This window comes from Ambystoma mexicanum, chromosome 7q (assembly GCF_040938575.1).
Source record: "Ambystoma mexicanum isolate Mex_15411 chromosome 7q, UKY_AmexF1_1, whole genome shotgun sequence".
Lineage (NCBI taxonomy): Eukaryota > Metazoa > Chordata > Amphibia > Caudata > Ambystomatidae > Ambystoma > Ambystoma mexicanum.
Genome location: NC_090941.1, coordinates 775,235,670 through 775,248,732, shown reverse-complemented (window position 1 = coordinate 775,248,732; position 13,063 = coordinate 775,235,670).

The following is a 13,063-nucleotide window of genomic DNA, read 5'->3' as shown; positions in this document are numbered from 1 at the left end:
GCCGGGAGGTCCTCATTGGTTGTTTGATAGGCGCAACCAGTACGACTTTATAAAAGAGAACAGAAACCGGTTACGACAATTTCCCACTAACTGACAACAGTGGGATACACACGCATTTAATAATAACAAATGATAATGAAGAAATACTCCCTGTTACATGAACATATTTATAAATCCTATCGGCTCCCTTCTGGTTCTTCTTTTCCTGATTCTCATGTTTCCGATGTCTCCTCTGTTTGATTCTCTGTGGGCGCTTCAATTTGTTGCAAGGTGTTCCTAGGGTGACTACTCTTTAGCTGATTAATGTAGACCCATTTCTCTTCTGTCAATTCACCTTTGGGGATGCGGATTCTGTAGGCGACAGGTCAGATTTTGTCTACAATTTCAAAAGGTCCTTGCCAGCTAGGCAAACATGTACGCTCTTTGGTCAGGTTCCTTTGGAAATTGTACAAGTAGACCCTGTCTCCTACTTGGTATTCCTTTTTGGTGGTCTTTAGATCATACTGAGTCTTCATCCCCTCTGCCGATCTTTCTAGGTTCCGCTGAGCGTACGCAAAAGCATGTTGAAGGTGTTTACTTAGGTTCTCAACATACTCATGAGTTGTGGACGCGTTAATCAGTGTCTGCTCTTGTGTTCTAAAGAGCAGATGCTGCTTTGGTAGCACCATCCTTCATCCAGTCATCAGTTCAAATGGAAACATCTTAGTTGCGGAAGAAGGTGTAGATCTGATGGCCATCAGGACAAGAGGTAATCAGATGGCCCAACTTTGCCCAGAATCTGCCACAAACTTGTTTTAAATGCTCACAGTGGTTTTATTGTACCCCTCAACTCCACCACAAGAGGACCGGCGGTATGCAATGTGAAGTTTCCTTTTTACCCCAAGTATCTCCCACATCTTTATCATTACTTCACTGGTGAAGTGACTACCTCGGTCTGACTCAATCCTTTGGGGTAGGCAAAAACGCGAGAAGATGTGATTGATCATCAGGGCAGCTGCTGTTACTGCCTTGCAATTTGGGACCAGAAGACATTCCAACCTTTTGGTAAACAAGCATGTAATGGTTAACATGTACTTGTTCCCCCTAGAGGAGCGAATCACAGGCCCGATGAAATCTATTTATAAATCTGACCAAGGCAGTGTCATCCCCCTCTCCTGGTGGGCAGCTCGGTGTGTGAGTGAAGTTGGCTGAAATTGTGCACACACAAGAGACCCCTTGAAATATTGGTTGAGGTCCTGCCTCGTGCATGGCCAGTATGCAACCTCTCGCAAGATTTCTAAAGTAGTGTGAAACCACTGATGACCGGCTGTGGTTGCATCATGGGTGTGACTTAGCATCAGGCTTCGGAATGAGGTAGGGACCACCCATTGGTCGCAGCCAGATATGGATCTCCTTACAAACAAACCGTATTGGATTCAGATCATTTTTGGACATTTCATCAACACCCTGAGGTCCTCTTTCCCGATGTAATTGGTATCCGTCAGGGGAAAGTTCTCTGGGTCCTCAATGTGTTGATAAAATATACCAATAATCGGATCCCCTTTTCGTGCCATGATTAAATCAGCATCTGGGGTCTCCCTACTCCATTGGGCAGTTGAGAGTTCATTGCGAACATTTGTCTGGGACCTAGTGATAGCAGTGACCTGGATTTTCCCCAACAGAGACTCGATCTTGAGGAGATCCCACTGGATGGATCTGGTTTTGGCCAGCTGATCAGCTAGGTCATCTCCAGTTTTGTCTGGCCCCTCTATTCTAGAATGACCCTTGATCTTCTTGCAATAGATGGTCATCCCACTAGAGGCAACCATATCATCAATATTATGGATGAGTTTGCCATGTTTAAGCAGTTTATTATTAGCACATAGCATGCCTCGGGTTTTCCATTTAACCAGGTGCTCCACAAACCCTTTCCAGACATAATCTGAATCAGTGATTATGACCAGTTCGTGAAGTTGGTGTTGGACATCAGTGAGGATGGCTTGATGAACTGCCATCAACTCCACCACCTGACTACTACGGGGACCGATTTTGTACCCAGCGGAGGGTTGCCGGGCATCATTCACCCAAGCATTCCTAACACCGGCCATCAGTTCCTTTACCCCATTGTTGTCAACATGGTAGGAGCACCTGTCCACATAAACTATGGGCATTCCCTCGCACTTGTCTTCTTCATAGAATGTGTGCGGGGAATTCAGGTACGCCTCCATGTTGTCCTGGGTTTTAAGACTTTCGTCCTAGAGACAGTTTTTCTCTGGCACAATCATGCAAGTCAGCCAGACCTTGCGTGAGGCGACTCTTCTTGTTTTGGCCATATCTGGCCTCCCCAGGAAAGCCTTGCATTGACAGAATCCAGGAAGTAATTCTAGAATTACTCACATTTCCGGCCCGGATTCTGTCACTTTGAAGATATTGCAACGGCTGGTGTGTAGTCTCCACTATGATGTGTTCCCCCTGGATGAACGGGAGGTAATTGTTCAATGCCCACACACAGGAGTGCCTTCTCACAATCGTTGAATTTTTCCTCCACAGAGGACGAAGTCTTGCTTGCATAGGAGATGACTTTATTGACATGGTCATGCTTTTGATATAATACTGCTGTCAAGCATGTATTCGAGAACCCGGTCTCCAAGAAGAACTCCTTGTTTTTGACAGGGTAAGCTAGACAAGGCGCATGTGAGATGCTTCTTTTGCGTTGCTTTACTGCCTCGGCTTGTTCTGGACCCCACTGCCACTTGACCCCCCCTTAAACAGATGGATCAGGGGTCTTGTGATCTCTGCGTAATCCTCAATGAATTTCCTACTGTAATTAGTCAGTCCAAGGAGGTGTCTTAGCTCACGCAGGGTTGTGGGGTCTTTCAGTTTTAGGAGTGCTTCCACTTTCTTCTCCTGGGGACATAGACCCTCAGGAGTTATCTCATGCCCCAAGAAGTTGACACAAGTTCTGCACCACTGTGCCTTTTTGAAGGATAGTTTTGCTCCGGCAACCCTCAACTGTGTCAGAACATAACAGATTTTCCGCTATGTGTTCCTCCACAGTTGAGCTTTTTATCAAGACATCATCCATGTCAGGCATGGCCTTATGTAGGAAGATGTTGAATTTGTTGCCGGAGTTGATGTATCCGAAGGGAGTCCGGGTCCAGGTGTATTGCTGCCCCCTGAAGGTAATGGCCAGCTTGTATTGGTCCTCCCTACTGACTGCCACAGTCCTGTACCCATTGGTCAGGTCAATGGCAGTGTATACCTTTGACCCCTGGATCTGGGCCAGCCCCTAGTCATTGAGTTAGAGGCCATCGGGACATAGGGATCCGTTTATTCAGCTCCCTAAGGTCGGCACAGAGTCTCCACTGGCCGTTCGCTTTTAAAATCCCCAGCACCAGATTATTAAAGGTGCCGTGGACTGGACAAATTATCCCACGGGACTCAGGTTTTTTGATTATTTCCGTCAGGGACTCCAGGGATGCGAGTGATAAGCGGGAATTGTTGTTGTATGGATTTTGGTGTGACCACAGTCATATGAGTCCACCGCAAAGAGATCTTGAAAATCTAAGAAAAGTTGTTTCAACTTTTGCTTTTGCTACGGAATTTCAAAGGCATCCACTAGGTTGACTCACTCTTCAACCATTTGCCTATTTGCCTGAAGCCTGCAGAGACTTCCAGTTTTGCTATCTCAGCGTCCTCCTCCAGCAGGGTGGAGAGGTGCTTCGTGAGAGTATTGACCTGGACAGAGGGTTTCAGGTAGACGAGGCTGTCATTGGGGACCTGGAAGATCACCTCATCCTGCCTGATGTCACAAGTCACCTCTTCCTCCCTGTAAGGGCAGGAAGAGTGCACCAGAAAATTCTCCATTTGCCCGGTGAAGATCCTGTCTGGTGGTACGTCATTGTCACTATTACTGTCCAAACAGTCATTGCAGATTGGTCCTATCAGTTCATTACCTAGATCCATGGAAAAATGTCGGTCATCAACCGCCATTCCAATATTGGTGCTTGCGCCCAGAGTGATACTCCTAAGGTCGCTGTTATCCATCAATATTGGAATGGTGTTGTGTTCTACATTGACTAATGGTGTTGGGTTTAACCACAACCCCTGCTGTTGGAGATGGGCATTTACGTGTACATATGCATCAGGATTTTGCAGTTTCTGTCCTCTTTTAATTTTTAATTCAAGTGGGAAGAGTCGTGTCCATCCTGGGATGGTGACCTCCTCTTCAATTTGAACTTCAACTGCATATGGCAGCAATTGGGCTGACTGAAATGCTTTTTCTGAATCATCAAAGTCGATGGGATTACCCCCTAGTCGGGACCAGGCTTTGTAATTTATCAAGTCCAAATTAATGGCAAACCAATTGAGTATGTCACTGCCTAAATAGAATGTAGAAGGGACATCGCGCATGACCCAACAATTATGTACTGTGCTTTTGTTACCAATCGAGATTTTGAGCATACACCTGCTAGGCAGGAAATTTTGGAATTGGAAGTTTCCAGGCCCATTTCCCACTTATTGATCAATTTAAATGTGGGAATGGCTGGATCTTTTGGGAGCTGTCGGAACATGGCTTCGCTGATGAAGCACTTTCCGTTGTTCACACACACTCGGGCGAGAACAGAACCCTTCCCCTCATTTAACTGAATAGGGATGAATAACTGTTCTCTAATTTTCTGAATATCAGCTAAACTTTGAGCCAGTTTCTCATTACTTTTGGCTATGGAATCAGGATTTTCAGATCCCGTGTGGAATGCCACTTGAGACTGGAAGGAAGGTTGATTTTCAGGGATGGAGAGGAGTTCCCATCACCAGTTTGTTGTCCTACAGCAATTACTGTCACATCACTGTCACGTCATGGCGATGGAAATCAGGATAGTGACGCAGGCTGCAGCATGCAGCAGGACACAGGTACACCCTATGCATTTGGCATGGAGCTTATAAAAGGGGAATCTGATCAGTAGATTTCCCTTTCAGCGATGGAATTACCCACATTACTTTATTAATTAAATCAAATATAATAAAGTCTGGGGTTATACATTTTTCCAAATGCAATCCATCACACAGCCCTCTTTTCACTTTAAAGAAATCTATAAAGCGTCAGTTAGCAACTTGTAGGTTTTTTAGTCTGGTATACCACATAGGTTATTGGGCAAATTTTATTTCCACACCCCACTGCCTATATTATTGAGTAGGCTATGCCGCCTCAGTTACCCGTTTTCTTTTTTTCAAATTTTTGGGAACACTATATAACATCAGCAGGCTTGTTTTTCCCAGCTGCAGTTCAGAAATGAAAGACTGTCTCCTGTCGGAGAAAAATGGTTCGTACTTAAAAACGCATGTGGGTATTGCTATTTAGCATAACAGTTTCCAATTACAAAATGTGTATAATTTGCAAGCGTTTGACAAATTGTGTGTACTTTTAAATGCCGTGGGACGTGCTTGATAGAGATTATCGCTCGCTCCCTTTCCAGGCAAGCACCATTCTCAAGCAGCGGGCGTTGATTTCGCCTTATGGAGCGTAATGCGACTGCTAATGTTAAACTGCATGGGGTTAAGCGTATAAAACAAGGTAACCATTATGTGCTAAGGCAATAAAAGTAAAACATAATTGGAATGTGCTGGTGCATGAGTAATGCCATGTTTTTTAAACAAAATGTTACGCGTGAATGAAAGGGAGCATGCGCTGTATCTCATAAAACCCCCCCCTCAGTCAAGTCAAGGAAACGTCAATGTTTTCTATTGACTGAAGTCGTGTCACCAAAATAGACATGGCGGACAGTGCGAGCCGGACAGACAGGAAGTGAGTATGAGGGGAGAAAGACCATTTGAGGGCAGATAGTAGAGCTCTGTGAACCTAAACAAACCCATTTTGGCAGAATTCAAAGAGCTCTTTTTGGCCGTTTGCTCATGAATCACAATAGAAGAGAAGAGTTGAATGGGGAAGTATCGCCCCTTCTTTCAAACCAGTCAGTCTGTAATTAGGGAAAGCGTTCTGCGGAATAGAATGCACACATTCACGTGGAGTTGTGTGCAGTTTGCTGAGGTTCCCTCCCCCAACAACAGTGAAAGGCAATGCGCACACTTGCAGATGAGAATGTTTTGTTTTATTTGGGCTTGTTTTCTATAGTCTGAACTGTGCATCACAGAGCAATCGAGTGTGTTCTGTAGACTCTTTATGGCAGCTGGAGCACTTGCCCAAGTATGGTGGGGATGACATGGATTGTAGAAGGCATGACCTGATGTAGGAGGGGGAGATGACTCTAATGTTATGTCTTTTATACTGCACAGTTCACCACTGTAGCATCCTTACAGCACTTAGCCTTGGACCTACAGTGGCAACTTGTGCCCCAGTCACGGGCAAATCAGACTGCAGTCTGTTGGAGGGGACGAAAAGGGCAGTAGCCGAGCGGGAAGGTCAAGCAGTTGTAGGAAAGACGCAAAACAGATGGCATAGATGACTAGGTACAGGAGCGTTAAACGGAGGTGTCTGATAGTTGTCACAGAGATGCATGGTACTCACTGGTACTTTGCTCTTATGAAATTTGATCTACAGAAAAGTAAAAAGAAAAAAGTCAAGCAATCTTTCATGTTGGCTGTTTCTAGTAAAGGGCAGCTGTTGAAGTAGTGAATGCCAGTTCATCGCTCTGTGATGCCCCTGAGATGTGCCCCTGAGATGTGCTCCATCAGTGTGGAGAATTTCTAGCCGGATAAAAGTCCTCTTTTGAAAGATGGGGCGGGCAAGTTTTGAGTATGCGAGTGCCATGTATTGGGGACACATGGGGACACACGATTAAAGTGATGAACTATGGAGAATGGGCATCTTAATCCCCAAGTGCCGCTCGACAAAGGAGGATATTGTGTCCATCCTGGTTGTCTAATATAAGGAGTATGAGATGAGGGCCTGAGTTACAAAACCGTTTTTCAATGGGAAAGTCCCATTGGAAAAAGCTTTGTAAATCAGGCCATGAGTGTCCCCTCTATTTGTATGAGTTTCTTGCAATGAAGTAGTGTGTAGCATCAGCACGAAACCTTGTGATCACGTGGAAAGGACCATGAACTTGCCATTGGAGAAGTGTTAGTGTGGCCATGTAGAGAGTGATGTCTCCAAGACTCACAGCGCTGTGCAGAGGATGTGGTAACGTTGATTATAACCCTCTGTGAATGATTGGGATAAGCAAAGCGATTCCGGACGGTGGAGTGCACAGAAGCATTACAGACACTATTTAGTAGGACAGCTTTATTCAGAAATGAAAAAAAGCATACATAAGATGGCCTCTTGGCAAGTGATATTGTAAGAGCTGATTACATAATATGGAAAATAAGAGTTGTTAGTGGCAACAAGCATCCTGTATAAAGTATGAAGTATAGCACAAGCAAACGCAAAATCAGCTAATACAAGTTCATCACACAATGCATGGATCTTGATTCCCACCATGACACACACACACATTGTAATGATCTGCGCAGCAGGGTGAACATTGGAATTTGCTAAGTGAAACACTCCTCACTTTCATGTTCTATTAATAGGTTAACTAGAACTGAAAATAAAAAAAAGCAACTGGCCATAAACATAAAAGTAGTACTACACATGACATCACCCAAGACCCCCTCCTCCTTGCACACCCCTCCCCACTTTGCTGGGATCCCATATTAAATGATTTCCTCTTCCAGCTTTTCTCCTGGATTAAAACTGTGCAGAGATTTGGTTGTCACTAGAAGCATGTTCAAAATAAAGATGTTGCTCTGACTGCTATCATAGGCCTTGCCATGTAACCATTTCACAATCAGCCTCTGTGGCACAGCCAGTTAATGCCTGGGTGGTAACTGAAAGGTCGGGTGGTTCAAACCCACCCCCAGATGGCAGAGATGATAATGTAGAATGAACAAACCTATTCTTTGGCAACACGGGAGGCAAACATTATGCTTCAAATTCAATGTACTACTCTTCAGCAGTTTCAACTAAAAACACAAGAAAAAACAGAAAAGAATCTTTCTTGAACTTTTTCTTTTCTTGGAAACTACAGATCCCAATGTCTCTGTAGTCCAATCCTGTTTAGTCCAGCCATGACACACTTCCTGCTCCTGGACTCTTCTTTTACTGCTCTTCAGCAGATAAGTATCTTTTTACACCTCTCCATGCATTGGGCAGGATTGGGTAGTTTTAGACGAAATGTATGGGATTATCACGTAAAAGGGACTGTATACATACTTGGCAACATTCTGTGACCAAAAAGATGTAGAATTTTTCAAGTTTCAAAAATAATAATTCGCATTACAATGACATCACAGGAAAATACAAAACATACGTTGTTGGCACTATTGAAGCATTCTAAACTACACAACCCATCAAACAGCACAACATGGAAAGATGTTCAATTGTTAAAAATGTATAATTCTGAATGGTAAGTTAACACTAAATTCAATTACACAGAAGGTTATCATACAGAGCTGGTAGGGAACGTTTGCCACTGCTCTGTAGCAGCAGCCTGGGCAATACATATGTGTTCCTGCCGTGCATGTTGAACACTATGGCGACTGATACCCCCTCAGTCTGATAGGCAGATGTAGTGTGATGGTTTTACACTCTGACACTTGCCTTCACTGGTGGTTCACCTAAGGTCCGTCCTAGCAAGTGTGTTGGGCAGAGTCATGAAGCTGTCATGTCTGTGGATTGATCTGAGGCCATCATTCAAACGTATCGCTTACCCACTCACTGCACTTGCCTTATAGTCACATAAATTACCTGCCACTGTAAAAAGCAGTAGGATCTGTCACCCAAATCCGTCAGTGGTAGGGCTGTTTAAAAAGCAGTAGCCTACTGCCAAAATCTGTAGGGTTGGCAAGTATGTGTGTATATGTGTGTATATGGTTATAATTGCAGTATCTTGGATGCACATTGTATAGTCGTAGTTGTTACGACCAGAGATTGTGCCACGTTTTGAGTGAACAAATGCAATTCAGCACGCTAATAGTCGGTATAAAACAGTGAAAGTGCACAATTAACAGTGCACTAGTTGTTTGAGGTTAGTTTTAGTGAATACTTAGGCACCGAAGCGGGCAGTCCTTTGCCGCACTCCCGGCACGTCATGGGGCTCACCCAGCCCTCGCTGCCTCAATCCGCAGCGGCCCCCTCCCTTGCTGAGGTGGGGCCAAGCGTACGCAGAGTGCTCCAGCCCCCTCCTTTGGGGAGGTGGAGCTGGAGCACAGCGTTACGTCACAGAAAAGTTTATGTGCGACGAAAGTAAACCAGCTGTGATTTAATGATAAAGAGCGACCGGAATAGCTCTTGTGACATGTACCAGCCGATTGGAGCCCACACTGCGAGGCAGAGATAGCAGCTGCACGGACAAGCTGGTTTAGCAGCTCAGAAGAGTTTTTGAAGCGGCGAGTGCAGCCCGCAATTTGGAGAGGAATATCTCTCACCAGGAACTGGGCCCAGACAGCCCATTGAGGTGGCTATAAAGCAGTTTATATGAACAAGGCTTATATGGCCTTACAGTGAAGAGAAGAGCCACTAAAGAATTAAGAATATAGAAGACCGGTGCTAGCCACATGTAAAAATAAATAAATAATAATAATAATTTGGCGATAATAAAAAGCATCCTAGTCAATGCAGCCAGGGCGTGCTAAAGACACCTGACTCAGGTACCTGGCACACAGAACACTAAAAAATGTCTGAATTTGAGTGGAGTGAGGAAGAGCAGCCTCTGGAACTGGCGGCTAGTTTTAAAGAAGTGCTGGGGAGCTTGTTGATTGATGCAGTCGCGCAAGGGGTTAAACCCTTACAGGAGAGCCTGGAGACACTGGAATAAATATTAAGCCAGTCACATGAGAGCACCAGAGAGACTAATAGCACGCCCACAGGACCCTCTGGAGAAGAGCAAATGGGGAGTAAGGGGACCCAAAAGATGAAAGCCTCTACTGACCCCTGGGTCGACTATACGAGGTGAAACAGAAGACCCCAGAGGCAGTCAACTCCCTTGCAAAGCTGAAAGAAGCATTTATGCAACAGCAGACAGTGCCAGGCCTCACAACCCCTGTCCCAGGGGAAGACAATATGGGCGATGAAGACCCAGGCTCAGAAGAAGAGCCAGCAGAAGGAATCCTCTCTTCACACCAGAAGGAAGAAAGAGATAAGAACGAGTGGGCGAGACCCAGTGGGGGTAAGAGAACCCGCAAAGAGAAGCATCTGGACGAAGAGCCAGTGGAGAATTTCGACATGTTTTGTCCGGACAGTATCAGGAACCCCAGGTTCTTGGATTGGCAGCCCTCACCCAGAGTGACAGAGTATATTTCGCTGAGGCTAAGAAAAGCCCTAGACAAAGAGGTGAGGCAACGCCTGCGCGCAGAATGCCAGTGCCCAGATCTTCCAGGAAAGGTGGCAGAGATGCCAGAAATGGACCCTAAAATGCTGGCCTTTGTTTCGAAAACCAGCTAGGATCAGAGGAAAAAAATAGACAAGTCCTGGAGGAGCTGTCAAGAGAAGGTGTTAGACTTGTTGGGACACCTCTCGAAAATAATAGATCTGGCAGAAAGTGACAAAGACACAGGAAAGGAGATAGATCCCGACGCTCTAGCTAACTTGGCCCAAAGAGCGGTCTGCCTATTAGGCAATGAAAATTGCGCCATTTCTTCCTAAAGAAGGAGAGGTTTGGTACTCAAGATTGACTCCAAATTGAGCGACCTCGCGTCCTACGAAGCTGGGGAAGCGTCTCAAGGTCACCTCTTTGGAGAAACCTTTGGCAAGGAGAAGGGCCGATTCGTCGGCACGTACACTTCGCTGGAAAACGCACAGGCATTTATTTGAAAGATTTTCCAGAGCAGAATTTTGTCGGGGACCGGCTGCTTCCGGGGTCGTGCAGCTGATCATTTGCAAGGAGGAAGAAGACCCCATAATCCCAGAGCACAATACTGGGAGAATGGACAGCAGGACTCCTTCTTTCCCGCTACAAGACATTTCCAATAGGACGCAGAGGAAGTGGAGTCAGCCGAGGCCAAAGTTCCACACCAGGTGAGAGTCACAAAGTGCCCACCATTGATTTTCTGGGACAATTGGTGCGTGCTTTCCGGTGATACCTGGGTTTTGCAAACCGTCAGAGGTTTGCAGCTAGAGTTCATTCAGCAGCCCAATCAGACATACTGACAAGCGGAGTAAGAGAGTTTAGATCACAAGCTCAGCCAGTTGGAAATACACCATAGAGAGATGCAAAGAATGCCCCAGATTTGTGAGTAATATGTTTCTGATCCACAGAAAAGAAAAGATGCAACCAGTCATAAATTTAAAAGAACTGAACAGCTTGATTGTTTTCCCGCCACTTCAAAATGGAAGGGATACACAAGCTCAGGGATTCCCTAAGGCAAGGGGACTGGCTAACAAGATGAGATCTGAAGGACGCCTACCTGACAGTCCCAGTACAGGAGGAGTTCAGGACCTTCCTGGCTTTCCACTGGAACGAGCAACTCTGGCTATTAAAGTCGATGCCCTTCATGCTTGCTTCTTCTACCTGGGCCTTCACAAAGATGATGAAACCAGTAGCATCAGCGATCCGAGAGAAGGGCATCAGGATGATTATATATCTAGACGAACTCTGGCTCTTAGCAGAGGATTGAGAGGTGCTAGTGTATCAGACAGCTTGTGTCCAAGTCCTCCTAACATCCCTGGGATTCCTAGTAAACATAGAAAAATCAGATAATGCACCAGCGCAAAGGCTGGATTTTCTAGGATTCGTTCTGGATACCAGAAAGGCGACACACGAATTACCAGCCTGAAAAATAAGGGACATCAAGCGGGAGATCAGAACGTGCTTGAGCAAGCAGATGATCTCGCTCAGAGTTCTAGCGAGGATAGTAGGAATGCTAGCAGCCTCAATTCAGGCTATCTTTCCAGGTCCCTTGCACTATCGTGCGCTTCAGAGGCTGAAAATAGACACTTACAGCAAAGTCTAAAGTATCACCAGCAAATTCCTTTAATCCATCACAGAGCTGGAATGCTGGTTAAAGAATATGGACGCTTGGAAAGGGCGTGCCATTTTCGGAGATCGACCAGACCTAGTGATAGAATCAGATGCCAGTAGGATAGGCTGGAAAGCGAGATGCGGGTCTATGGAGACAGGAGAGAAATGGAGCAAAGAAGAGCTCCGCCTTCACATAAATTGCCTAGAACTCCTAGCGGGATCCTTCGCAATCAAGGCATTCACAAGAGGGAGAGTGAGCTCATGTGTCCTACTCAAAATGGACAATATATCAGCGGTCAGATATAATAACCACCTGGGGGAAACTGTAACGCTCACCTGATTCCCGCAGAGGCGCCGGTCTTGACTGGGCGAATACCATATCTTCAAAGGTGATGTGTAACACACGGTTGGCTCTTTGGGCTGGACCTCTGTGCACTGTATGTCTGACTCGAAGAGTAAGATGTCTGCAGATAGAAAATATGGGATTAATGAACTGGGGTTATTGGGTGTCTCTCTCTTCTTCCCTTCTCTTCTCCTGTAGAACCCCAAAGGTTAATGATCTCACCTTAGGTAAGTGAACGCCGAGCTCTCCATCTGCCTCGGGGCAGGGTGCCGTAACCAGTTTCTTCACTGGATAAGGGTGCAGGCCTCTTGACCTCAGAGGACTGCTGTCCGTCGTTTACTGCACAAACGGTAAGTTCCGAGTATTTCAAAAGTCTTTAAAAGTCTTTTGTAATGATGTCTCTTGTTTTGCTGGGTTCCGGCGATGGCAGATGACGGGCTGAAGTGAGTTGAGGATGGAACCCGTGTGAGGAATAGAAGCGCCTGGAAGCACGTAAGTAAGCGCTTGTTGCCTGCTTCACGATGCGCACTAACTGTCCTTTTATCTTGCAGGTACAAGTTCGGAGCTGCTGAAGGGTGCCGGAATACCCACTGGGTTCGGCGTGGGAAGGAGTAATGGCACGTGAGTAATAAAGTTACCCAATGTTTTTAAACGCACCTTCTTTTGTCTTTCAGATGCGGGATGCAGCGCCGAAGGCCTCCGGAGCGTGCGAAGAGTTGGTAAGCTTTTGTCTTTCAGATGCCGGAATGCAGTGCGAAGACCTCCGGAGCACGCGAAGAGT